The sequence below is a fragment of the Neodiprion virginianus genome, chromosome 5 (genome assembly GCF_021901495.1).
Source record: "Neodiprion virginianus isolate iyNeoVirg1 chromosome 5, iyNeoVirg1.1, whole genome shotgun sequence".
NCBI classification, from domain to species: domain Eukaryota; kingdom Metazoa; phylum Arthropoda; class Insecta; order Hymenoptera; family Diprionidae; genus Neodiprion; species Neodiprion virginianus.
Genome location: NC_060881.1, coordinates 2,633,524 through 2,638,692, shown reverse-complemented (window position 1 = coordinate 2,638,692; position 5,169 = coordinate 2,633,524). Strand labels below are relative to the sequence as shown.

General features: G+C 42.7%; 2 long non-coding RNA genes across 2 annotated transcripts; one reads left to right on the top strand and one right to left on the bottom strand.

Annotated features, from left to right (window-relative positions):
• The first annotated feature begins 3,139 nt into the window (after positions 1-3,139).
• On the top strand, positions 3,140-4,048 carry LOC124305462 (uncharacterized). Its single transcript, XR_006908389.1, has 2 exons — positions 3,140-3,352; positions 3,426-4,048. It is a non-coding gene; the product is annotated as an uncharacterized LOC124305462 (long non-coding RNA).
• LOC124305464 (uncharacterized) lies at positions 3,743-4,539 on the bottom strand. The gene is made up of 2 exons (XR_006908391.1): positions 4,124-4,539; positions 3,743-3,912 (listed from the first exon to the last, which is right to left on the bottom strand). It is a non-coding gene; the product is annotated as an uncharacterized LOC124305464 (long non-coding RNA).
• Between the last annotated feature and the right edge of the window lie 630 nt (positions 4,540-5,169).

The following is a 5,169-nucleotide window of genomic DNA, read 5'->3' as shown; positions in this document are numbered from 1 at the left end:
ACATATCCTGTACAACTTCCATGATTAGGTACGATATATGCTACAGGGTACGTGTTAGCGGATAAAGTGTATTCGGGGGTGTGAAACAGTGTGCGTCTGTTTTTCTTGAGGAAGTATTTTTGGATTGAACTGGCATTCGGTGCCATCATACTCGTATCAGCTGTGTTTTATCGCGCGAGTTTTTGGGTTTCATAAAATATATAAAAAACAATCGAGTACGTATGAAAAGCACGGGTGTTATAATTAAATTTCGAGTGTTTAATTTTGCATCAACTCGTTTGACCGGTTTGGAATGCTGTCCTGTACTCCCTTGGAGCAATTCCAACCACCAATTCGAAGCAGACCCCTTTTCACCGCGTCTTTTAAACTTCCGCGTTACATTTCTCAATTCGAGCGCGATACATCCAGTCGTATTGATGATCAAAAAACGAAAGATCAATTCGATCAATCTTCAAAAATTGACCCGTGACCATTGGTATTTAATCAAATCACCAAGCCGAGGTTCGTAAAATGAATTTCGAGTTTATAGGTGATAATCATAGAGTGATAAGTCAAGTTCCGAAGAATAGTTCCCCGGCCCGTTGGGTTCCCTGACGTAAGTTCTTCGGTTCCATAATACGACGTGCAATTCCGTTCCGAGGTTTTAAATAACACAATCGGCACATGCGCACACTCATTTATACTGCATAGGCAACAAGATACTCGGAGAAACGTTTCCCCTCGGGATATATAATATGACAAGGGTTTGAAATGGGATGCTTTCAGGGGTTAATCTGGATATCGTTAAGCTCCTCGTCCTCTTCGACTTAGGACCCGTTTATCTCAATTCACACACTCACACACGCATACACACACACACACACACACACGCACACAGAGTAGACTTGTACTCGCATGTATACGAAAAATGGCCGCGCACACACACACACTTCGTTTTTTTTTATGATATTTTTTTTTTATTTCCAATATTGCCATTATCCAAATTCGGGAATTTGATTTTGTCAGCTTCGATTCCCGAGTACCCCGAGCACAACATACGACAACTTTTAATTCACCGAAGTTGAAGATTGATTTTTACTGCTTGATCAAGTTGGTTAATATTCTCTTTCCTGCGTTTTTTTTATTTAAGAACCGAAATTTTACTCGGAAAATCTCGCCTGGGTTAATTTTTATATACTCGAAACAATCGACGAACAGTCGTAGAGTCCTTATCAAATCGTTGATATTTCGTTACGCACGTACAATATCCCTTTTATCGTACGACGATGTCACTCTCACTGTATTAATTTTCATGTACTCCTCCAGCCGTATTCAATTATTTATTTTCATGATTAACTTATTTATTTTGCTTGATCGTTTTTACTTCAATTTCGACCGAGGCCGAATATATATTCGTATTCTTGTATATGCGTACGTGTGGTGATGTGCTTACGCGTGTGTGTATAAAAAAAAATATTTCCAGCAAATTTTTATCTTTTATTATTATAATAATATCAATTATTATTATTATTATTATTATTATTGTTGTTGTTGTAGTTTAATTTTTTTTTTCTCTCTCTTCAATCAAGTACGCGTCGGCGATTATTCTTTTTTATTTATATTATTTATTTATTTGTTTTTTTTTTTTTTTTTATATATTTTTTCTATTCCTCAATTTTAGCGTGTATGTGTGGGTGAAATGGAAGAGTAACCGACGTGGTGCACTTACGTTAGAGAGCCGTTCTGTCGGGGGAAACTGTCGAACATCCCAATATAAGCGCGTGCAACGTGATCCTGGCTTGGTACGAAGCTGACGATTGGACGGTCGAGCTAACCAATCGGAGCCTACGTTAGTTCCTGGTCCAATCTACCTTTTTAGGCGGAGATGATACCAAAAGTGAGACAGGGGTACGGCGGAAAGCTCCGAGGAGGCGAACGCGCGCGCGCGCGCTTACTTAAAGTGAGATGAAAATAGACGAAGAGTGAGACGCTGGGAAGATTCGAAAATCACCCTATGACTATGGGTGGCTATCCCTTAATCGCGGGACTCGGTGGTGGAGGGGGAGAATTTAAAGTCGAGGATTATTCGACGGTGGTCCTGGTGAAGGAGAAACGTATACGTAAGCCGAACACCCTCTCGCTATTTGTCGAAACAAATATCCCGGCTTCATGCCCTGATCGAGATAATATACGGAACCAAAAAGATGCCGAGCTGAAGAGGAAGAAGAGGAAGAAGGAAAAGAAGAGGAGGAAGTGGAGGATCTTTCTGGTAGAGAGATGAACGGATGCGCGAGCACGTGGACAAACCTGCACACGTGGACAGAACGAATAAATTCATACCCGAGGGGGGTGGTTAGGGTGGACGGGGGAGGCCTAGGTCAGTCTTAGACACTCTGAACCAGCGACGTTTCGTCCAGCGAGAAGCTGCTAGACGCGTGGGGATTAAGAAGATATACTACCTGTTAAACGAGACGCAGCGAGCTGGAACGAGATAAGCGTTATAGGAGCTCGTTTTAATCTTCGTTGCGCTTTGCTGAGACCACTGAATTACATTCCGTCCATTAACTCATTCGGGACCACATCTTATTCTCGATGTTGATCGAACTTTTCCAATCAACGATTGCATAAAACTTTGGGATAGTTATCCCGAGAACGAATAATGTTCGGTTGATTCTTCGAGTGATGTAATCCAAAGCTACGACATGACAGTGGATTTGCAGTCACGGTCCAATGTCGATCAGTGGTTTTATCACCATGTGACGGAGTCCGAGGATTCTTCCAACGTTTGAAGCACCTGACATTAAGGACAACGAAGGAGAGGAAGGTGCTCGGTGTCGTCGGACCCCGGAACGAGAAGCACCATGATGTCCGCGGTTCGACCGCGACGTTGGTATTCTATCTATAGCATCAACGACGTTGAACGGTAACTGTATCGATGCCAGGGACAGCCTTGGCCATCCCGAACGGAGCCTAGAGGTTGAATTAGTGATTTAATCGAATCTCGGAGTCACCGGGAGCAGCCAGAACCCGGGCACCCCATCGACGGTATCCAAATTGATCTCAGAACTGCCAAATTCTTCCATGCCCAATGACTTGACCGCGACGGCGTTGACTCATCCCTTGTTTGTTCAAGCCCACACCCTCGTGCTGGCTTGAAAACGTATGAAAAACAGCGCGTCATGGGCACGGTGCAGGAGAAGAGTCACGTCAAAACATGTAACCATTTGCAAAATGGACTCCAGCATCGTATCTCATACTCGATAAGTGCGAATTATCTTGAAGTGGATCGTGCCAATGGCGGATGTGCAGTCAATGAAATTGCCTCTTTCCCAAACCGTGCAACGGCGATTCTTGTACCTTCGTACATATATAAGTAAGATGACTGATTAGTGGCGGAAATAGCATGGTTACACAACCCAGATAATTTAAGATTATGACGCACGTAGATGCCATGCCGAATGTTTATTGTACGGACGATTCAACCGGCAACGAAACTGGTGGATCCGTGCTCGAAACGTCTTCAAGGGCGGCTGGAATCGCCCTCGATGCGTTTATCGTCGCAGCTTCTCGTTGCGTCGTTGAATCATCAGCACGCCTGCACTTTTCGGAAGAAAAATATTCGAGGATGTCGACGGAGACGAAGACGATGGAAAAGGAGAAACGGATCTTGGTGTAACGGCAGACTCCTTGCCGATCGTTGAACCGGAGTTAAGGGGTTACAAATTAGGCTTATGTTTAAGAATGTTTTTCGTGTATAAAGTTGAATTTTATTGAACAACCATTATACATCTTCCGAAGCGTGACATTTTATCTAAGCTGTGTAAAAATTTAGTTGAAAAATATCAAACGGTAAAACAGTGGCAGTAGTTTTCCTGGGACGTGTTTTTGTTCACAGCGTATGCGGTACCAGACGTGCCTCAGCCATTTTTTTATCTGAAAAGGAAAAAAAAAGTTTCTAAAAGTAGATAGATAAAACTAGTATACTTATCAATTTTTTCAGATAATCGCAGTTTCTGGAATGAAACAGCCGATTTTTCACCTCAACATTGTTCACTACTGACTATGAAAAGAAAAAAAAAAAAAAACTGTGCTAGACATCAAAAAAACGGTTCGACAAGTACTAGATTATTGTGTGTAACGTAACTGTGCAAAAGTAGGTCCCGATCTGTCTAATAGTCGCGAGGATGTTTCTGGTACAGATATTGAAAACACTGTTTAAAGTTATGAGCACGGTTTTCACTGACAATAAAATAACTGGTGTATTTGAAACTTAGATGAAATCGTTAATTCCTGGGCCATATGACGGATCTTCCCGAGATGTCAACGCTTCCCATAGATCTTTTTTTTTTATTGTGTCAACCTCATTCTTCCTTCTTTTAATATCCTTCCTTATCGCTGCTCATCCGGTCGGTAAATTTTCAGGGTAGACACTCAAAGGATCGTAACTTCGAACAAGTACCATTTTAGAAAACTGATTTTTTTTACCTACTCATGGGTATGAAACCCCTTGACTGAGTGACAGCATATTGAATGAAAGTGGATCTGGATCACGCTGTGGCAGACATTCACACATATATATATATATATATAATAATAATATATATATATTCACCCGCGACTCTTTTGAAAACTACGCAGATATAATCTTTGGTTTAAATCGGGCGCATAATTAGAGACTATTTTTACATCGGCCAGAGGCGGAGGTTAATTCTAACGGGTGGTCCAGCTGACTGGGCCAGAGATCCAGATATCGGTTTCCCTCGATCATCTTGGTCGATTCGTGATATCCGTTTCGCCATTTGTCACACCGTGTCGCGGCGACGATATGACCGAATGGTTAATTACCGCAGACCTTTATCGACCCGAGGGAAAAATCCTCCCCGCGAGTAAATCCCCGAACTGGGCTGACCTCGACCTTTCGGCTCGGTGCAGTATGGCAATGGCACGTGGGCAGTACAAGTTTCCGCCAAAGAATTTGACGTGCATCCGTTCACCTGTCACCTGCTGTCAGGTCAATCCACGTGGCTGCGCCCACCTCTCCGAACCGCGATACGTGGGTACCAGCGTTTTTCAAAATTTGTTCACCATTTTGCCTGTCGAAGCTGATGGGGCAGAACGTCGTAATTTTTGCGGTAATAAATATATCGGAGAGATATCCGATCACGGAGCGCAATAACATAAATATCGAAA